Source organism: Meriones unguiculatus, assembly GCF_030254825.1.
Source record: "Meriones unguiculatus strain TT.TT164.6M chromosome Y unlocalized genomic scaffold, Bangor_MerUng_6.1 ChrY_unordered_Scaffold_23, whole genome shotgun sequence".
In the NCBI taxonomy this organism is placed as follows: domain Eukaryota; kingdom Metazoa; phylum Chordata; class Mammalia; order Rodentia; family Muridae; genus Meriones; species Meriones unguiculatus.
In genome coordinates this window covers 375,696-399,305 of record NW_026843709.1, presented here as the reverse complement: position 1 = coordinate 399,305, position 23,610 = coordinate 375,696, and the positions used below count along the sequence as shown (strand labels likewise).

Here is a 23,610-nt window from a genome sequence, read left to right as displayed (position 1 = left end):
CTGTTGTCTACAAAGTTGACACTTAGTAACCATAGAACAAAGAACAATTACAAAGAAAAATGTGAAAGCAGGCTTGATAATGTTTTAAATAAAACAATTTTGGATCATAGTTATATTGGGGTGCCCAGACTTATGGGCTACAGTTAAGACATGCCTGTCAGACTGAGGTTTAGTCTAGCTTACTAGACACCTAGGCCTTAAGGAGGGTCCTGGAGCAGCCCCCAGTCAGAGCCCATGTGGAGAAAGCCCTACACTGGAGCATGGGGCTAACATGCCTGGACTTGTACTATGGTTTTGCCACAGCCTACAGAAAGGATCTTTGGATAGAAATGAGTAAGCCTGGGTGAATTTCATCAGGGACATTGAAAGTTAGTTTGTTTCCATGGGAGGACAGGAACATGGGAGTTGGAGGGCCTGGAGGGTTTGGGGTCATAAACTGCAGGTGGGAGAGTCCAAGCTCCAGGGTGGGGTCAGGTGCAATGAGTGCCAATGAGAAGCAAACCATGGGACCTCCCAGCACACAGCAGGGGTGTGTGTGTTGGGGGTTCTGGTGGGGGCATCACAGCATCCTGGGGACAAGCACTGGAGTGGCTTTTGGTTGCCAGGCTTCGGATCCTAGGGGATTTCTAGAGTGAAGGTTTTTTAGGAGAAGAGACACAGAACTGGACTGTGTGAAAAAAACAAAAGGTGAGGAAAGAAATTGTCACAGTGTCAGGTCTCAAACCTGGACAAACTGCTAAGTGTTGTGCTTGTTAACACATCAAAGCTGAGGCTGGCTAGCCAAGTTCTCCCAGGATCCCTCCATTTCTAGCTGTTGCAGGGTCCTCCTGGCTTGCATATCCTGCCCCTACCCTGAAACCTTCAGCCCAGGGACTAGCCTGCCATTCTGCCAGCTGCTCATCCCTATATAATCCAGTCATTTTGGCTATGCTGGTTGTTCTGGCCCTTTTACCTCTTGGTCAGTCTCCTTACCCAGGCAACTTCTCTTGGTTTGTGACTGTCTCCTCTCTTGCTCTCCCTTCTCCTCTCCCCTCAAATGGCCCTGCTCAGCTTGGCCATGTCCATTCTGGACTCTCCCAGATGTCTCAGCCTTTGTTATATTTAACCTTCTATCTACATTAAACCTTCTTCTCCACTATTCCTAGAAGCAGTCATGTCCTTCTTCTTGTTTCTTTTTTCTTTTTTTCCTCTCAGTCATATGGTGTCGAAACCCAGGATTTCTGTAGGTTTACATGTGACATAGGAGTAAGGGGAATGTGCACCCCTTTGAGATTATAGTCCCATTCTGTGGGAGAGAGAGATAGAGAGGTAGTGACAGTTGGGTGTGATCGATACTGCACAGATAAAATACTGTATATTGGTGATTAAGTGTTGGGCAATGGCACATGGATAGATACTAACTCTGAGGCAAGTAAGTATTCTTAGCCTCTGTTTACTGACCTGTGGAATGGGAATCATAATTGCACTAATCCCAGACAACTATTGTGAGTTTTAAATGAAATGCTGCTTCATAAAGGACCTAGAAAGAACCTACTACACAGAAGGCATTTGCATGTGCACATGAGCACACATGTACACATGTATGTGAGCACACCTCAATTAGGATGAGCACACACACACACACATACCTCATTCAATATGAGTAAATCCAGGATGTTCTGGGTACCCCATGGGAGTCCATGGGACCCCAAGGGGAGCTCTGACAGCTATCCCATGCAGCCCAGCATAGGGAGATCAGTTGCTTACTTGGGAAGTCTGAGACAACTTGGCAAACAAAAGCTTTTCAGGACTGCTCTGTGTGTAGAAATTGACCAATAAATTCTGCTGCACCCTGGGAAAAGGAGGAACCCACCAAACATGTAAGGACCTGCAAAAGCCAGCTGTCTTCATATAAAATCTGACAAAGGGGCTACTGTTCCGAGGGTGTGGAGTGGGCTTAGATTGTTCTGAGAATGCTCTTTAAGAACAGGGACACTGTGGGCCTTGAAGGAGGGCAAGAGAGCTGGGGAAGGCATTGAAACTGAAGAAAAATGTCAGGAGAGAAAAACAGAGGTGAAGAAGCATGTCTGGCTGGAGAAACGATGTTTAGGATGGATTCTGAAAGTCTAACACACCCCAGTTGGGACTGATATAACACTGTTCAGTTGTGGGAAGAAGTGAGTAAAACCATCCATCATATGAATTTTCACTGTAACAGTGTCTCCTGCTATGTGAGCTTTATAAGGCAAGTATGTATATTTTATATACCTGTGTACAATATTCTATAACCATGTGAAACCCAAGCACAACCTGTGCATTGCAGAATCCAAGCTTATAAGCTAAACTAATTTCCTCTGTTTGTTGGGACAGCACCTCTATGTCCTCACTCTTAACACTTCTAACATTTAATCCAAACATGGCTTGTCTCTTTAAAGCTATATTCACAGAAGTTAAAGTCAGTATCCATTTGACGTGCCAACAGTCTTTCAAACCAACTGTGACTGAGTGAAGGCAATCTTAGATGGGGCTTATTTGATTTCTGAAAGATGTCATAGAGACCCTCTCTTTCTTCTGGATCCCTTCAGACATTTAATGTTTGTTTGCAGGAGAGGATGTAGACACTGTACATATTGAATTGTGTTCTCCAACCCCAAATTCATATGTTGAAGTCATGTCCTGCAGAACCCTAAAACATGATCGTATGTAGAAACAGGGTAGTTATTAGGCAGTGACTTAAGACAAGGTCATATTTGAGTAGAGTGTACCTTGAATCAAATGGACTTGCATCCATGTGAAAACATGAAAATAGGAGATATATGCACAGAGAGAATGCCATGGGAATGTGAAGTTGGAGGTTGGGTAATGTGTCTCTACCAGTACCACCCCAGGCTAGGGGAGGAGCAAGGGACAGGCTCTCCCTAGTAACCCTCAGAAGGAGGCCACAGCTGACCTTGATATGGCGTCCAGATCATGAGACAATATGGTTTGCTCTCTGCCGCCCACTCGGTGGTACTTTCATTATGCTAATCCCTAGAAAACGAATATTGACACTAAGACATTTTATGTTATTCTTTTCTCAGCTGCAGCCTAGTAACACAAATGTACCAAGGTGCATTGATTTACTAAGTGTCCAGTGAGTCATGAGTTTGCATTGGGCTTCTCCTTGCTTAGACCCCTGGGGCCTCACTGGCAAGCTCATTTGCCCTAGACACATTAGCAGGCACTGCTGTCAGAGTGATCAGAGGGGAAACTAGGACAGCAGCCACTAGATGCTCTGGAGTGGCAGGCATAATGTGTGCTTATTTTGGCTGGGTTGAAAGCATTTATCACTTTACCACTTATGTTGATCTGTCACCTTACAGGAGATTGTTTCTCCAGGGTGACTTGTGGCCCTTAGCCCTAGTAACTGATTATCCCTAAAACCCAGTTCAGTGGGTCCCAAGAAGAGCAATTGTGTGAATGCTAATGTAAATATCTGTTCTCTCTAGAAAAAAGTACCCCATTTGGCTTTGGGGACAGCACTATTCCCTCTTGTGGTTTATAACAAGACATGGATATTTCCTTCAGCCCAGGTCCCCATTATAGAGGTTAAGATTGAAATTGTCCCTGCCTGCACACATCCTGGCCCTCAGGGTTGGATTTCTGCAATTATGGGCTGATTGCTGTCCCATGGCCTGATGGGAATAAGGAGGGCTGGGAAAGTGTACAGTTTGAGCCAACAAGAAAAAAATGAATCCTGGGTTCTGGTAGAAATGGTCACAGATATAATCCACTGTGCCTCAGTGAGAGCAAGGCTGGAGATGCTGGAGGGCATCCATCACCCACGAGACTGGGCAGAACTTGGGACCAGACAGATATTCTTTGTGTGGACTTCCGATCCCTGATCACACCCACATCAACATCTGCCTGTCAACATCTGCCTGTTGTTTTCATAGTTGTGTGAGCCCCAGACACTTCCTTTGCTCTTAGACCTTTGTTTCCCCTACCATCTTCTTAAAAACTGTGGTAAATAGTGCCTGACAAAGCTTACCATTGTTCCCATTTTTCAATAGACAGTTCAGTGGCATTAACCACACCTTGACTGCTCTTCCATCACTGATGTGGCTCCAGAACCTTTCTCATCACCACAAACTGAAACTATCTCCTCATCAGTAACTCCATCTTTCATACCTGTCTTGCATTTCCAGTCACTGTCTTTATGAATTTGACTCCTCTAGAGAGTTTATTTAAAAGGCTGGAGAAGTGGCTCAGTGGTTGAGAGCATTGGCTGCTCTTTCAGAGGAGCTCAGTTTAACTCCCCACATAACAGCTCACACTGTCTATAATTCCATTTTCAGAGCTTCTGACACCCTTAGATATATATGTAGGCAAAACATTGTTCATTGGTGTTTTGTCTACATATATATATATATATATATATATATATATATATATATATATCCTGTTCATTGGTGATATATGTGTGTGTGTGTGTGTGTGTGTGTGTGTGTGTGTGTGTGTAAGAGGAATCAGTGATATCTGTCCTTCCCCCCCAAGACTGTTACTTGACTTAGGAAGTCTTCAAGTTCATCTGTGTTGTAGTATGTGTCAGAGAGTCCTTCCTCAGGCTGACTGAGACTTAATTGTTGCTTCCATTTTGATAAGTGTGAATAATGTTCTTAGCATTGTGGTTATACAAATATACCTTGAAGTCCCTGCTTTTAATCATTTTTCGCAGCTGAATACTGAATCATATGATAATTCCATGTTTAATAGCCTGGAGAAATGCTATTCTAGTTTTCATGGCCATGCCATTTTTCATTCTTACCAGGAATGCACATGTGATCTAATTTTCTGTTATAATTAAAAGACTTCCCAGTGACCCAATTATGTGCTCATCCTTTCCCCACCCCTAGTCCTCACAGCCTAAGAAATACCCATTGTGGCCTGTGGTGGTTTGAATGAGAATGGTCCCCATAGGCTCATATATCTGAACGCTTGGTCCTTAGTTGATGGAACTCTTTTGGGAAGGATTAGGAGGTATGACCTTATTGGGATAAGTGTTACTTTGTTTGAGGAGGTGTGTCACGGGGGGTGGGTTTTGGGATTTCAAGATCCCACAGCAGGCCTAGCCTTCCTGCCTGTCTGTCTTTCTGCTTCCAAACTGTATATAAATATAAGGTCTGAGCTACTCTTCCAGCACCACACTTGCTGGCCCGTTTTATACTCTTCACCTTGAGGGTCATGAAATCACCCTCTGAAACTGTATGTGGTTCCCCAGTTAAATGCTTTCTTTTGTAAGATGCCTTAGTAATGGTGTCTCTTCACAGCAGTAGAACAGTAACTAAGATGTGGTGTAAGTTACTGAGATATTTTAGCACAGTGAGACCTCAGCACTGTATGAACAAACCTTGACCAGGAGGCTGGAAGTTTGCTTGGGCTGGGTCTTGGAGAGGCAAGTTGCCTGGGTGGTATCCTGCATGTTCTTGGCTGCACACTCCCATTTCCTTTTGCACTTTCTTTTAATCACCTTCACTACCCTTTAGCCACCCAAAGGGATATAACTAGAAATGCTTGCAGGAAGATCCCAAGGAATCCCAGTACTCTAAGGGACCTACTGCCTCACAAGTGTTACCCCTGCTCTGCATCTACAGGAGACAGGCTCAGTCCCTCGTTCCTGGAGTTGGGAAAAGAGAAGAGAAAGGACAGCATTTGAAGCACCCAGAGACATTCTTTTTTAGCAACTTAACTGGGCCAGACCTTCAATTGTTGGGTGATTTCCAATCCTTGAGCAAAGGAGAGGAATTATCTGGCCTCAAGGTCTCACCAAGGGCCATTCAAGCACATGCTTCCCCAGTTCCTATCACATGCAAGGGAATGTGCCCTCTAAGGCAGAAGGCTTGTGAAGGAAAGCCTAGTGCCATCACCGGAAGCAAGTTTAGGCCTTATACTGTGCCCAAACTCACAGGAAATATACCTTTCTTAACAAAATAATCTGAAGGTTTAACAAGTCCAGCTTTAGAAAACAAATGTGAGAATTTGTGTCATCATTCAAAATGATGTATATGAAGGAGAATTTCCTGGTCCTTACCTTCTACCCCTTATGTTTTGTTGGCCTTATAGAGCCTAATGGACTGTTTTGGGGCACAGGAGGGACCAGGTGGAATGGAGTGGGCAGGAGTGGGGAACTATTATGTCCATGGCCACAATCTTAATGTAGTTGTATCTCCTCCTCTGTAACTCGCTAATTTCCAGACATTAGCCTCTGCCTCTTTTCATGAAATGAAGCCACCTAAAATTGAGTAATAATCTCTGGAATGTTCTTAGATATTTGTGTGTGATCCATGGGGGTTGGGGGAATGACTGAGCATCTCTGAATTCTGACTCTGTGTGAATCATAGTGTGACTAGTTGATTTTCTGTGCCACAGGGCACATCTCTAACATCTCAGTGCCACAGTTCCTTTTCTGTAAGGTGGTGTCACAATGACACTGAAGTCACAGACTAATTATAATTAACCCATCCTCCCTACCACCACTGAGGACAAAGTGCTTTGAACCAAAGTACTTCTGTGATTATGATTTAAAAAAATGGAATCCCATTTCCTCTTTTTTTTTTCTTTCCCATTTTACCTACCTGCTGAGGGCCTACATATAAATAGGTAGCATTGTCATGGAAGCCACCTGCACTGGGCAGCCAACAGCTGTTGATCTCCACACAGTCTCTTCTGTTCCCTGTCCAGCCCCACTGGCAAACACAGCATGTGTCCCTGTGGCAGTTTGGAGGCATTCTTCCTATAGGAGGAAGCATAAAAGCAAGACCTTTGAAACCACAGCCCAGCTGCTTAGGGTCCCCAAAGATGGAAGGAATCTGGAAGAATGTTCTAGAAACACATATTTGCATGTGGAATACAATGGACATGATGGAAATGCTTTTCCACATGAACATAATAAACCAACTGAGTGACTCTGAGAGCAGGACTGCTTGGCACTGGTCAGCTAAGGGCTACAGCACTCACATTGCTCTGTTACTGACTCAGCCAGAGATTGCTTCTATTGATTTAAAGAGGTAAAGGATCCTTAGGAGCAGGGGTTCTCAACTTTCATGATGCTATTCTGACCAGAAGTGGTTGAGTTGTTGTGCTCTGCAGTGGGTGGGGCCCAGTTACCAGGAAATCCGGTGGGCAGGGCCTGAAGTTGAGTCTAGATTTCACCCAGGCCCAGGGTTGTCACTGAAAGGGGTTAAGCCTGAGAGAATTGACATGATTTGCTTCAAACCACTCTGGCCACATGCACCTGGTTAGTGCCAGGCGAAGCAAGCCAACCATGTGCTCAACTGTGGGTAATGATCGAAAGTGGTGATGTCAGGTGGTGCTAGCAATATTCGAGAGATACTAGTGAAAACAATGGCAGGCCTGGCTGTACTAACAAAAGCAAAATGGAGGCAAGTTTCTTTTTCTTCTTTCTTCTTCTTCTTTTTTTTTTTTTTTTTTTGTTGTTGTTTTTTTGAGACAGGGTTTCTCTGTGTAGCCTCACCTATCCTGGACTTGCTCTATAGACCAAGCTGGCCTGGAACTCACAGAGATCTGCCTCTGCCTCTGCCACCCGAGTGCTTGGGATTCAAGGAGAAAATGCACAGAATCAGCCCGAGATGCCTAGCACCCAATGTGCAGGCACATGTAGCCAGCCAGAGAGGAGCCAACCAGAAGTGATTAGCAATTAGTTTTGTGCAGGAAGCCTGGGTTTGCAAGAAAGGGTGGATGATTTTGGGGGACTGGCAGTCAGGGCTGGGTGGGAATCTGAGCTCAACCTTGCCCATTGTGTGGCTCACCTGAGTCTCTACCCAGCTGGGACACTGTCTCCGCACTTGGAAAAATGGCCTAATTCTTGGGGTGACCTTGGCAGGACTCCCTAGCACCATCAGGGGCAGTGGTGGCAGCTGGCCTGCTCTTACTTGGACTAGAATTTGAGTGTTTATAACCTTGTGTTTATGCTAGTTTAAGACAAAACTGTTTGTACCACATGTCTGAAAATACTCAATGTGTCAATCAGGTGAGACATCTCTTTCCTTCTCTGGTCTTTCACATACCACCTCCCACTACACATACACACACACACTACACACATGTGTGTGACCACACTCAGCTGTACCTCCTGTGAAATAACAGTTTCACTCTCTTTTCAGACATCCCTTATGAAATTATCCTACCACAATACCTTTTCTATTTAATGTTTGCCATTTGCTCATTTATTCCTTGTTCACTCATTTGTTGATTACATCAGTGTCTTGGGTGGCCTGGGGATACTACATGGCTTCCATCCATTCATGTCCTTCAGCAACGTGAGCTTAAGAAAACCGTAGACTGTCCAGGATCTAGTTTCCTAAATAAAGTGTCTTTGTGTGGAATCTACACAAAGAACAAGTTTGATTTGTTCCAGCTCTGGCCTTCTCTCATGCAGAAATGCAGACAGCCCACTGTCAGTGATGCAGGAGGTTCTGGAGGACATTTTCCCCATCAGTGATCTTTCCTGTAAGCACAGGAAAGAAGCCAAGTCCTTCCCCTCATCCAGCATGCTATGCCCAAAACAAGCACGTAAACTATGCAAATATACTTAAGAAAACGATGCCAGAACAGAGCTGGGATTCCAGACATCCTCAATTTCCTCCAGGGTGCTTGAGGTGGTTCCAGCCTTCAAACTATAGGATAGTAAGCTCCTAGGACATATTCTACTCCCTAAGGCTGAAGTACTTGGGATACAGTTCAGAAAATGAGTGGCAGTTCTTCATCTTTCAACTTGACCTCAGATGGCTTTTACAGAGGAGCCTCTATTGACAGCTTTCATAGATAAAGGAGCCTTCAAAGCATGGGAATTTCATTGGTTTTCTTCTGGGATGGTTAACACGGACTGCCAGATTAACTAGACACTGATTCACCTAAGATGGAAGCCTCTGGGCACACCTGAGAGGGGTCATGTATATTAAGTTAACTGAGGTTCAAGGGCCTGCTCTGTGCACACCAGCAGCACTGTTCACAGACTCCACTCCAGGACTGAATGAAGAGAAACAACCTGAACACACTTGTTCTCCCCCTCCATTTCCAACTGCAGATATCATGTGATCAGCTCCTTAAGCTCCCACTGTTATGTCCCTGCCAAAGTGTTCTGTCCCTTGAAACTACTTGAACAACCTCCTCTGTGTTTAAACTGACTTCCTCAGGGTATTTCTTCACAGTGGCAGGACAGATAACCCTTCCTTCCTTCCCTCTCTCCCTGTCTCTGTCTTTCCCTTCCTCCTTCCCTTCTCCCTCCTTCCTCATTCCAACCCTCATTCCCTTCCTCCTTCCTTCCTTGTTTCCTTTTTGATTTTTTTTTAAGGCAGAGGCCTAGGGATCTGAGGCAAACCACCCATGTTCCTTTTAGTTTCCATGCAGAGCCTTGACCCCAACTGCATTGTCCAAGCCCACAGTGACTGTGCATATATTGATTCATTAGTGGGCCACAGACACACATACAAACACACCCACACACATACAAACACAGATAAACATATACACACATGACATGCCTACCTGTGCACATGAATGCAGGTACACAGAAAGACACAAACATGTATACGCATATACACATAGACATATAAAACATAGACACATAGATACAGACACACATAAACACACATGCACATAAACACGTATTCACACGTTTGTATCTGTATGGACACATACACAAACACACATAGACATATACACACATGGACATACACAAATACAGACATGAACACATGCTTGCACACACACAGACACAGACACATGCTCAAGTTTGTGCACACATGGGCATGTGTGCTCACAGACACATACATAGACACACAGACATTCACAGGCACACAGACAGACAGACATGCACGCGCACACACACACAGGCATACATACACACACACCATCAGAAGACAGAAGACACTGGTGGATCCCTGGAGCTATAGTTGTGGGTGCAGGCATGGCTGTGGTAGCCAACCCATATCCTCTGGAGGAGCAGCAGGTGCTATTCCAGGCTGAACCACCTCACCACCTCTGCACCCTTTGGATTTTTGAGACAAGGTGTCTCTGTAGTTCAGGCTGCCTGGAACTTGCAGCAGTCCTCTTGCTTTAGCACCTGGTGTGCTGGAATTGTAACATGCACAGCAGTGTGCTTGTCATAATGTTCAGTCCAGGCTGGGCCAGCATGCTCATATCTTTGGCTCTTTTAATCTCTACTATCATTCTCTTAGCTAGAGTTCATTACGGATAATTCAGAAAGTGAAGCTCAGAGAGGTGAGGTAACTTGCCCAAGGTCCCACAGCTGCTGCTTTCCAAGCAAAGAGAGCTAAGATTTGGATTCAAGCTCAGACTTAACTCCTAAAGAGTCATGCTGTCAGCTGGGTAGAACATGCCCTCCTTTATGATGAAGCATTAGATATGGGCTGGCTCCACCCATAGGTGGCACTGTAGCCTTGGGCTGGGACCTGTCTGGCTGTCCCATTGCTGTATTCACAGGTGGCAAGGATGTGACAGAACTGTACATAGGGCCCACAGGCTGTAGTCTTCTTGTCACAGAACCACCCAGCTGTGCCCTCTCTGCACGTGCCTGTGAGGCAGGCTGCATCATGTTCCAGGAACACACAGGCTGGCTGGAAGAGAGGTGAAGAGGGTGTTGAGGGCTTGGAGAACCGTTTGCTATTGGAGCACAGTACCATGGAGGATGGGTGCCTTCACCTCCCTGCAAACACTGCTGTCAAATCAGAGCTGGGCTAAACTCAGGGTCACCGGCCTTTCTCAGACTGACAAGGGCAGCCTTGGAGAGCTGACTGTCCCCCAGAAGGAGAGTATGATGGTCCCCAGTGCACTTCCAATGTATCTGTGTGTGGATGCAGGGAAGGCGGTGGTTTGTAATGTGGCCTAAGAAGCCAGGGAGCCCAGTTTTCAGCTACTTATTGATTAGAGATGTTAGCTGCTGAGAAGTTTCTCAATTTCTGAAAACATTCTAGAATAAATAGAAAAGCTTCCTTCTGTTTGTAGAAGTCCAGATGGGCTCACGTGCTAATCCTCGACTTTGATTCACAGCAAAGCAGTGATAATTGGTGGCCAGTATTTGGGCCCTGATGTCCTTCAAGGCCCTGGACTGGCTTTTCCTTATCTCACTAACCACCGCTGGTCCCAGAAAGAAGTTACACTCTACTTTCCAGATGCATATGTAGAGACCAAGGGAGCTGAGACAAACTACACAGTTTGCCTCCAAGTTCCCATGCAGGGACTTGAGCCTGTGCTGTCAAGTTCACATCTACAGTGACTGAACTCATAGTGGGCCACAATGTTAACCAACACTTCCACAGCTCCTGTCATTTTAAACCTTAGCTGCTTTGCCTTGCTGCTGAATATTAGTATCTGAAAAGTTCAAAGTGGGGGCTTAGTTCAATCAGAAAAAGTGTTTGCTGTGCAAGCCTGACGACCCAGGTTCAATCCCCAGAACCCGGTAGAAACAACAACCAAACAACCCAGACATGGTGACCTGTGCTGGTAATTCCAGTACCGGGGAGGCAGAAACAGGTGGGTTCATTGGGTCATTGACTGATGAGGGACCCTATCTCAGGCAACAAGGTAATGGGTCCTTAAGGAAAGATACCCAAGGGTGACCTCTGCCCTCTACATGTGTATGTATGTACATCACCATGCATGAACATGTGCCCACATGAACATGTGTATACACTCCCACCTGTATATAAACTGCCACATGCATACAAACTCTTTCTTTCTCCCTAACATACACACACACACACACACACACACACACTCACCCCTCAGGCACCTGTGCATGAGGGAAGAGGTAAGAAGGAGGGAGAGATGTGGAGTTTCCCAAAGGAAAGCTGCAAAGATTGGGTTTGAATACCATCTAACTGAAAAGCTCTGGGCCTTGCCCCAGCCAGGATAAAGGAGACAGGAACCAACATAGACCAGTAGCTAGAGCCAACATCCAGGAAAGAATGAATAAACTCAAAGGAAAGAGTCTGGAAATCACATCTGGATTTAAAACAAAAATTAACTTTTATGCCATCCTAAGTAATCCAGGACTTCATTTGCAAAGCACAGCACTCCAGTGAGCACAGACCCATGACAGGGGAAAAGCAGGAAGCCTCCTCCCAATCTGAGCCTTCACATCCCACTGGAGATCTATCAAATGCCAAGGTTGTTGGGCTTTGCAATAAGTTCCTGTTTTTGTCTCATAAATCTTACTTGTCCAAAAGAACAAGCAGATAGGACTGAACAACACTGACCCCACTATGCTGCTGGGCTTTTAGCCAAACATGCTGTGAAAGAGGAGGTGTGCTCTGACCAAGTGTGTGGGGCTAGCATTTACGTGATTTTGTTTATTGTTTTTTTTTTTTTTTTTACCAGACATGATCTCTGTGCTAAAAGCCCCCAATTATGAACACAGGTTGATGTTATGAACAACCGGTGACATATTCTTGGATTTTGTATCTGTGGCTCACCAACCTTAGATCAAAAATATTTTAAAAAATTTCCATGTCTATTCTAAATGTATACATACCTTTTTTCTTATCATAGTGTGACAATTATTTGTGTGGTGTTTATGTAGCATTTGTTTTGGTAAGTCATGGAGAAGGAATTCACGTGTGAGCATATGGATAGGACCTAGGCAAACACTATGCCTCTCCATAGAGAGCACTGGAGGAGCTGCAGAATTCAGGGGCATAGAGGAATTTTGAAACCAATCCCCTTGGATGCCCAGGGCAACTGTACAATATTTTCTTCATTTTTCTAGATGGAGACATTGTAAAGTCTTTCTCAGGTCACACAGCCACTCACAGAAGAGACAAGAATGTAGCTTTTGGTTGGTCTAACTCCATAGGAAGCCTTATTGATTCATTTCACTCTGCTGAGTTCCAGTTTTAACTTCAAAACAGACATCTAAAAATATGTATAATGAAGCATACATATGATAACATTTTAAAGACTAACATTTTCTGAGAGCATAAGAGTGCATTTGTAACATGCCTGTTGTGGGATATTCTGCATGTTCTATAGGTGTTATGGTATGCAGACCACTGAGGTATGGTTACTGTTCTTAGAATAACAGCTAAACCAGTAAGAGGTCACAGTAGTAGCTAGCATGATTTTAGTATGCACTATGTATATATGTGTGTGTGTGTGTGTGTGTGTGTGTGTGTGTGTGTGCTTTCCATATATAGCTTGGAGTGAATTTACAAAATACTTACTAGTGCTTTCACCATTATTTTGCAGTTCAAGGGTGTACCCATCCATCCAAGATCTCAATATTTTGTGGGGGTGGATGGGAGGGGTGAGACAGAGTTTTTCTGTGGAGCTCTGCCTATCCTGGAACTCACTCTGTACACTATGCTGGCCTCGACCTCACAGAGATTCATCTGCCTCTTCCTTCCTAGTGCTGAGATCACAGACATGCACCACTGCCACCATCACCTGGCTGAGGGCATAATTCTTAAATGGAAGAGCTGATGGGTAAGAGTTATTTGAAAGAGAGCAGATGTAGTTCTTGAAGTGGACTATGTCTTCATGGGCATAGAAAGTGGTTTCCAGAGCGGGGTTCCTAAATGGGATTGCCAGCACCCCCCCACCCAGAACCTGTTAAAAATGCTGTTTTTCTGTCATCCCAGATGACAGAACTCAGCAGCCTGTGCCTGCCTGTCTGACACATGCTACTGAGAAGCAGTGCTTAAGAAACCCACACTGTCATGGTGACACACTGCAAGCAAAATCCACAAGACAGCAGACCACACACCATTAGCACGCTCAGTGTGAGGGGAGCCTGTGGATGCTACACTCACCTCTGTTACAACAAGGTCCATATCTGTTGGGGTCAGAGCAGAACTGACACTTGGAGCTTTGGAAGCCATCCTCACAAATGCAGGTCCCATTGCCACTGAGGCCATCTATGCAAAGAAAAGCCTCATGGGCCATTAGGATACATGTGGAAATGAAGTTCTTGCTTTTGCCCCATGGCTTGAATTTGAACTCAGGCTCAGTCCCATTGGAAGTGGCTTTGGACTCTTTGTGGGAGGTGGAGTCATCTCTGTATCAGAGATGGTACCTGGCTTGGGGATCTTGATGTAGGGCTTAGAACCTTAAGGGACAAGGTACAAGGGTGTATTGTGTGACTGTACCCTCTAAAAAGGAAACACTCTGGGTGTAGTAAGTCCCAGTACTCAGAAGGTTAACTAAATTTAGGGAACTCACAGAACACAAGGCTTGAGAAAGCTAAACATTTATGACCCGCAGGGAAACTCACAGAGCTCATGTAAGAAGCAAAATCTTTCTGAGGCAGGGGTTCTTCAGTGGGGCCATCTGACATTTGGGCAGGCAGCTCCTTTGTGGGATGCAACTTTTGTGAGGCATGACATGTGTTAATTTGGCCCTTTCTGTTATGGGGCTCAGAGTCACTCTTGCTTCCCGATGTAAACCTAATGAAGTCACTGTAAACCTGATGAAGTTCATCATGATAGACTTGGTAGTCTTCCTCCCTCCCTCCCTCCCTCCCTCCCTCCCTCCCTCCCTCCCTCCCTCCCTCCCTTCCTTCCTTCCTTCCTTCCTTCCTTTCTTTTCAGCACTCTGAATATACCTGTTTGTTATCTCCTGAGAATGAGAAGGTTACAATGTAAAATGAGACCCTTCAGGCAACATTTAGGGGATGGCAATAGGCAGACAGGGGCCTTCAGCTGAGACCTGGCCCTGTTCTCTCCACACTCTTGCTTGCTCAGCTGTGGCCTATGCTACAGTGTTTGTCTCCATTGTAAATCCTGCTTGCTCTCCTACCTGTATAGTCCTGGCAAGACCAGGTTTGTACTGACTGCTAAACACCAGAGTTGGGTGTAGGCTTCCTTCCCCACTAACTACCAGGCCCCAGGCATCATTACTGGTCTCTTATTATTCTTTCTTTGTAAGACTCTCCTCCCCCTTGTTTTTATTTTTCCTCCTTTGCAAGAGACATAGTTTAGATGTGGATCTATTAAATCCCCAGATCTATAGTTGTCCTACATAGTCACAGCTATTTCTACCTTCCTTTGTGTGATCTTGGCCTACAAGTGAAGTCAGGCTCTGACTTTTTCATTGCACTAGGTTCTGAAGTTTGGTTTAAAAAACACACACACACAAAGCAAGCAATGGCTAATACTATTATTGTTTTCAATTACCATGAAAACCTTGAGCTTATGATCTCCAACAGGTTTGGGAAGTGAGGTCCAGAGTGTTTTGAGTTGCCTAAGATCTCACGGTGAACTATAGGGAAGACGAGACTAAATAACATCCTCCTAAGTGCCCTTCTCCTCCTCAGCTCCCCTCCCCAGGTCCAGACTCCTCTGCTATAGATGCCTCTGTTTTAGTAACAGATCTTTTGATTTCTGGGAACACTGGCCAGCACTGTGCCACTTTTTAGCTTAGGAGTTTTCAATGTTACCATGTGACTTATGAAAATCAGCATGCATGAGACAGTGTGAACCAGGGGCTGTACTCACCTGCCCATTTCCAGAACATGGATTCAAGAACTCTCCTGGACATGGGTTGCAGTCAGGCCTGAAGAAGCCTTACTGTTTTGTACCTGGAAACAACACATATGCTGCCCCTAGGGACCCCAGGAAGAGCACTGACTCCTCAGAAGAGGGGTGTTCTAGGGGAGATACAGTGTCAACCCTTCTCATAGCATGTCTCTGTTGTGAACAGGAGAATGAGGCAGATGGAGGCTAGTGCATACAAAGAATACATGAGAGGTCTGGAGAGTCAACATGCCAGATAAAATAGAGAAATGATGGGACTAAAGGATCACACAGTGGTTGATTTCTTGCCTAGCCTTTGCAAGGCCCTAGGTTTGATCCCATATGTAAACCAACAGATGGGAGATAACAGAGCATTCTAGGGAAAGGTGAGTCTAGGAAGAGAAGTGCTGGAGTGGAGTGGTGGCATGGAGAGATGGAGTGTGAGGGGTAGTGACAGGATGGGTTAGGTAGAAGTAGCCTGGAAAGATGAGTCAGCCCCTGCATAACTGGATGAGTATTCTGAAGAGACTATCAAGTGTGAATATTATAAAGATGGAAATGTGGGTTAGAGCCAGGTCAGAGACTTGGGTAGAGGGTGGCTCCCATGTAGGTGTCATGGGCTTTATGTGAAGAGGCAGGGGCACTGAGAGAGATGTGATTCAGGGAAGTGGTGACCTGAGTATACTACCCAGTTTACCTTTATATTGTCATTCAGGAAGACATCCTAAATTCCTGCAGGCCACTCGTGACTACAAGAACTCTGGAGCTCAACAACTCAGCTCAGAGCTTCCCAAGTCTTGGTGTCCTGGATGACCTCCTGGCTGTACCCTCCTCACCTTCATGGTAGCATTACAATATCGGGAACAGCCACTTTTCAAGGTCTGTCCTTTGCTGCTGTAGTAACATTTGTGTGTGAAGAGTGCCTGGAAGAAAGGCAGTGGGTAAAATCACTCTTGTATGCATTCTGGCATCCTGTGGAAATCACACAACCTGTGCCAGCCGCTCTGTTCCTTGATGCCACTGATACCAGAGCAAGGGCCACACCAGTACACCAGAGTCCAAGTCAGCCTGCCATCTTCACAGGGCCTCTCTCTTTGTTGGTAGAATATGGGCCAAGCTTTGAGCACCCTGTGGCACAGGGATCTTTACACTTCTCATGTTATAGCTGACGTGTCTAATCCATCAGGGAGGACTCTGATTCATCCTGCAAGTTGTCTAGCTTCTTTCTCTGTGCTGCAGCCATTCTTAAGCTCATGTCAACATTTTTAAGTATCTCTCCTACATGTCAAAAAGTAAATAAAAATAAAAAACCCACCAACTAAAATAAATAGCAAAAGCACAAGGCTTTCTCTTAGGTTCAGGGCCTCACTAAGTGCACTCTTCCATTCTTTAATCTTTGATGCCCATTGTACTTAGCTATAACTCCCATTTATGGAGGACTTACAGTGCTAGAGTAATTGCATATGGTTCATCAGGCTGCCAATTCATTGAATGTTCTCTCATGATTCTCCTTTAATATGTGAGGAAATTGGGGATCAGATAGCCTAAACCACTCACCCCCATTCCATTAACACTGCTAATATCTGGACCAGCGACCAAGTGCCCTGACTCATTAAGGTTAGGATGAAGAGCACATCACACAGTCTCAGGTCTCAGCTGCCTCACATGCAATGGGACAATAATGCTGATGTCAAGTCTCATCCCACAAAGTTACTTCCCAGCTCACATTTTTAATTAGATGGATCTCTGTGCCAAGTTTATCCCCTTTTCTTAGGCTCTGGTTTGATGGAGAAAGTGATGAGACCTTAGCAGATAACAAAACCTAAAATTCTATCTTTAAATTGCATTCTGATTTCATGAGAGAAGGAATATTTTAGGGAATGAACCAGTTGTGGATCATGGGTTCTCAGGAGCTTCTGTGGTTCTCACCCATTTCCTTTTCTTCCCCTCTTTCCTCCCTTTTCTTTGAGGCTAACTAAATGGTGTCCTATTCACAGATCAAATCCTGATTCTTCTACATGTCAGGTATGTGTCCTTGCCTTGTATCCCCATGCCTCACAGCAATCAAGGATGATATATATTCTTCCTAGGTTTGATGGTAAATATTTGCTACACCCACTCCAGTTTCACCAGTGTAGCATATCAGTAGATTGTGCTACAGGGCAGGAGATATGCTTTCTTCAGAAATTCACTTCCTGGAGGTCAATGGCAGGTTCCCCCAACTACCTAAGTTAAAAAGACTCATTCTAGGGTCTCTATGCTTTTTCAGTCGCTCGGTCGAGGTTGTGGGGCTGGATTAATGAGTTTTTTTTTATCTTTTTCTATGATTCCTGAAACATTAACTATTCAAGGAAATATATTTTTGATAGATTACTAAAAGCTTTAACAAGAATAGAATAGAAGAAAGGTAATTTTAAGAGAAGTAATGAATTAGATTTAGTATTAAAAGCATTATAAGAATAGTAAAAAAATAATGGGCTTCTTCTTAGGAAAAAAAATAGCATGAGAAGTACAGCTAGCTTGAACTTGCCCCCCTTTAGCATCTTGTTTCTAGGGAGGATCATAAATCTTTAGCAAGACATATGGGAGGATGGTTAACAAAGGTGTATTTAGATTTTGATACAGAGAAAGATTTTGTCAGGCATCTGACTTAACTCCTGACTTTCCTCTTCATTACTTAGCCACAATGAAACTACAATTTGAGGTTTCTTTTCCTTTGTTTGCTTTGATCAAAAAGTTCTCAGGCCAAGATTTCTGGTGGGCACTGTTTTATGTTTGACAACATTTTTTAGTTAAAATGTAAACTTTGTATTCTTGGTAAAAACCTAAATGTTCTGAGAAATATGCCAACTTTAAGGTGTTTCCTTATGTAATTATTATAAAATCATTAGCCCGACTTCAGTAAAATTACAGCAGAGTCAAAGCCATTTCAGTGTCATCCCTGACTGTCGTTCTCCTGAAACTGTGCCTTCCTCACATCCAAATCTCTGATTTTGCTGTGGACGCAGGGAGCCCGACTGGACTGGTCTGTGGTAAATATTTATTGTTAAATCTTTACGATCTAGAATCTCCTATAAGATAAGCCTCTGGGCACGCCCATGAGGGATCATCTAGATTAATTAATCTAGATCATCTAGGGAAAATGTATTACTGAATGGGGGCATTACCATTCCATGGGTTAGGATCCCAGAGTCCATAAAAATGTGAAAGCTAGCTGGCTACGCACTTAGTATCCATCTTTCTCTGGTTCATGACTACAGATGCAAAGTAAAAAATAGCCTCACGCTACGCTTTCCCTTCTGTGGTGAACTGTGTCCCTTTGAACTGTGAGCCAGAATGAATACTACTTTTTAGGTTGCTTTTGTCAAGAAATTCTATCAGAGCAGCTGAAGAAGTAACAGATACTCCAGGGTTGCTGCAGAGAGTGGATTGTACAATGTCTGTCATCCAGCTGTCATTGTGATACCAACATATTCTTCACTTTCTCCTGGTTTTGGTTTATAGTTTCCCACAGGACATAAGACCCTATTGTATACAGTCAGGATTCTGTGCCTAACCTAGGACTTACTTTTCTTTTCTAATTTAAAGTGTGTAACCTTTCCTGATCTTTCCTGTGTATTTCTCCAGAATTATGTATGATAAGAGCAAATACAAATCTTGTCCTTTATTTAGGAGGGAGAAGTTGAGAGGAAGCTCTGAGAGACTGTTTTTCCTTGGCTATTATGAATTTATCTCTTTTCCCTGTTGTTATCAACAGAAAAAGAAAATTAGGATGAAGAGGTTAAGTGACTTAACCATGGCTGAACAAAGATCTGTGGGGTCTATTTCTCCCACACCTGCCTTGGTAGGCCAGAAACCATACATTAGCCCACATTTAAAGAAGGAAGCAGGCAGAAAAGATGAGAAAGGGCAGTGGGCTTGCTCAGGTTGCACATAAAACAACTCTATCACACTCACTGTGGGCTCAGAGTCAGCAGGACATTTGCTCCAATTTTCCAGGGAACAGCTCACAGAAGAGCCCTCAAAGAAAGGCAGGAGTCAGCCCAGGCATCCCCATGCCCTCACAGAAACAGGGAGACTGCCCTCAGGTGCCTAGGCTTCCCTCCTTGTGAAGGGGGCTCCTTTGGACTCTCCCACTGTCCTTCCAGTTCCTCCCCAGGGTGCAGGAGTGAAACCAATGCTGGATAAGGGTAGGGGAAGTTGAATATGCCCAGAACACCTGCTTCTCTCTCTGCACAGAACAGGGGCAAACAGGTTGTAGCAGTCTGAGCTCTCTGCATGAGAAGCACCTGACCCCAAGGGCATCCTTCAGTTCCTATCCAGGGATACAGTGTCAGCACTGACACAGAGCTAACCTATTAGCTTAGCAGTAATAAAGTTGAACAATGAACCTCGACCTTCTCATTCTTGCTTTGCTTCGACTGGTTTTAATTTGGGAAGGAAGGAAAAAAATGCACATCCTCAGATCTGTACAGATCTCTTCTCTGACATCCTCTGTCTAGCTCTTTGACCAACTTGCAGCTGCTTTTAGTTAATGGGAGGCACCAGCAGGGTGCTTGTTGCAGGAAGAGAGCAAAGATTTCCTCCCTGCTTCCACATGGGCTGGCACACTATAGCTCCACATAGCCTCTTCAGCTCTTCCTACTCACAGAGAACCCTGTTCCTCACTCTTAGCCCTTTGGTTGTGGGTGGGATGGCTGATGTAGTTGTTTCTCAGCATCAAATGTTTGTTTTGAACTATCTAGGATAAGTTTTGTTTCCTGACAGGACTTGAATTAGGTAAGAGCTATTTATTAGTTTTATTATTTATTTTTCCCTTTGTGTTCCTAGCCATCCCAGAACTCACTCTGTAGACCAGACTGACCTAAAACTTAGAGATCCACCTGCTCCACCACTTCCTGGCTTGTGATGTGCTATTTATTAAACATCTTAAGTCCAAACATAACATGTCCAAAGGCAGCATGGTCTGGATATGTCAAAAAGGGAAGTTCCAATTATTTCTATTCTTTCTAGACATAAATAACATACTCTCCAGAGAATTCATCTGGACATTTCAGAGAGATATCTAATCAAAACCACCCTGAACTAAGAAGAGCAGGCAGAGCTTACTAAAGAACCTGGAGGAAATAGTGAATGTTAAGGAGTAGAAGGACTCATTCTTGGCTGCTGGAAAGTTCTTCTCCCTATTGAAGCACAATTCTTTGGATTGTAACTCAAATCCCTTGGGAAGGTGAAGAAAAAGCTTTTGAACAGCCAGAAACAGAAATGGCCAGCATTGGGCTGCCCTTATCCCTCTCCAAACTCCTTTATCTGAACCAACAGAGATTCCTGAGGTAGAGGGCTCTGAAGAAGAGCACATTAAATGATTGTATCCAATAAATAAATAAATAAATAAATGATTGTATCCTAATTTCTTCCTCATTTTTTCAGGTCCATGGAAAAGGAACTTTTATTTGTCAGATGTAATTTACTGACATCTATGGTAATTTGTTACAGAAACACCAAAACTCCCTGCTCACCTGTTGAAAGCCACTGGTTTGCCAGCTTGCTTTGATATTTAGAGCTCAGTGGAAAGACTGCTTTCACCTTGGCCTACACCTTGACAGAGAGGAGAGGAGGTGTCACCAAGTTCCTTAAAAGCTTGTTCAAAATTCCTTAAGAGCTTTTCTGTGTGACCTTGGACCTTAACTGTTTTAGGAAATTAGTTTTAGAAAAGGACTATATCTGCTATAGAGGTAGTTTTTGAAAGGAAGTTTGTCGTTTCCACTAACCTTTTCTTTTTGAATTGATGTGACTTGTTTTTGCTTTTATCTATAAAAAGTGAATCCTGGAATATACCCAGCCTGCTTCAGTCCTACTGACAGCCCTCTCAAGCCATCCTGTGTGTAGTGTGATTTGTTTTAATTGTTGTAAATTCTCACTCCCCACTCAGGTACTGTCTGACTCTGCTGGCAGGCTCCAGCACTCACTTGCAGGCCATCTCCTATAGAAATCCCACCAGAAGCTTGTCTTGCAGCTGATAGGACCATGTGCTGTCTCATGGACATGCACTTTCAGGGGGTAGTTTCAGCTTTCTCAGAAATGTGGACACAGGTTGCTGCCTGCTTCCAGTATCTGCTCAGGTACCTGATTTTCCAAATTTTTAAAAGTTCTCTTTTCCTTTTTAGCCCTCTCTTTGTTTCATTGCATCTGTGGGGAAGAACTGGGACAATGGGTAAATTCTGCCATTTTTGGCAACCACCTCAGTATCTTCTACAACCATATCATTTACCAGAATCTGTCCCTGAAAGAAGCAGTGGTGTCTTTCTTTCGGATAGTGGTGGAGGACATCCCCAGGCAGATGGGCACAGTCAAAGCATCTCTAAACTGCTCAACATTACATTACTTGACCTCTCCTTGGAGGAAACATTGCCAGTAGGCGGTTTTCCTTTGGGAAATGATTATAACTGTGAACTGAATTCCTTCCTGGGTGAGGGTGTCCCTGCACATGCCGAGGTAGGCCAGAGGCCTGCCCACTTCTGCTCCATACACCCATACACCACTTGCTTATTTTACCCCCTAGTTCTCAAAGGAGGATTTATCTAGGCAATGCATTTATTGTCCTCAGGTTAACTCTGTCTTTAAAAAACAAACAAACAAACAAAAAACAGGCATAGTAGCATGCACTGTAGTTCTAATACTGGGGAAGTGAAGACATGTAGGTTTCTGATGCTCACTGGCCAGGCAGCCTAGCCTATTTAATGAACTCCAGGCCAATGACAGACCTTGTCTCTAAAGGGAGGAAGCCTATGGAATGACACCCAAGTGGCCCTCTGCCCTCCTTGTATACACACATGTACCTGCATACAAAGAGATATTCCCAGAGATGTTACCTGACAAGAAAAAGCTTCAGATCTGTGAGTTAGTGTAGAAGAAAGATAACCTGATAAACAGGTAAGCTTGCATATTAGTCAGTACCAGCCCTCGGTTTCTCACTTACATTGCTGGTTATGTTAAACCATATCATCTGGTTGGCCATGCTCCTGATGTGAGGTGTCAAAATGAGAGTGGCCACTTCCAGCTGCAATGGGAAGAGATTAGGGAGTCATCTGCAGCAATGCCCAGAGTCTGCATTTCTCACAGTTCTTGGTGCAAGCAAGGTCCTAAGCTATTGTTGAAATAATGGGAGCTTTGAGATAATGAGCACTTGTCACCTTAAGGATTTCTTTGATAATGATATCACAGATAACAGTTACAGACTGATAGTCTGCTCAGAGATAGTATCACAAATAATTCTGCAGCCCCAACATCTTGGAATTGAAGGCTGGAATGTGTTGTTTTAAAAGCAAGGGTAAAGTAGTAGATGGAAGAATAGGGCCAACCTCAGTTAATGGGACAATGTGGTATCTGAAGAGTTCCAGAAGTTTCCAATAGCCCTGCAAAGGTAACAATAAACTCTGTCAGTCAAGGAAGAAACTCTACATGCTCCTATCTTGACAACCCTTCACAAGAATGACTTTGAATGCTAATCATAAAAGACAATGACCCAACCTCTTTGTAGGGAAATTGAAGATAAGAATAATTCCATGCACAAAGAGCTGACTGTCATCAACTCACTTGTCTGTTCCAAAAACAAAGCAAGCACATTCCATACCAACATCCCTGTGAGTACAGTCTATCATTAGCCCATTTTACATATGATAACACTGAGTATTGAAACACACCTAAGTCACCCAGCTTCCTCAGCATGTGAACCTAAGCTTTAGCCACTCTGCTCAACTGTGCACATCTCAGGTTACATTTTGGAGTTTTCATCTATTTATGAGTCTCACTTGCCCCGGAAGTCAATATTTGCTAGTCAGGCCATATACTGATATTTTAGGAGTGTTCAGTTGTGGGGACCCTGATCACCGAGTCCCTCAAAAGAAGTCACCCATCTCCATACCAAACCATAGTTGCACAACCCTGCCACTACTGCAACTAGAATCCTAGAGCCCTCAGGCAGAGATGCAGGCAGGTGTCCTGGAGGGAGCCTGTAGCATGGAGGATGAAATGGCCACATGGCCACATGGAAGAAGGTGGGGGCCGTGGTGTTTTCCACTGCATTGACTCAGCTAGGCAT

General features: G+C 44.2%; 1 pseudogene; it reads right to left on the bottom strand.

Moving 5' to 3' along the window:
* Positions 1-11,329: 11,329 nt before the first annotated feature.
* The window catches only part of LOC110542268 (stabilin-2-like), a 159,732-nt pseudogene continuing 147,451 nt past the window's right edge, over positions 11,330-23,610 (bottom strand).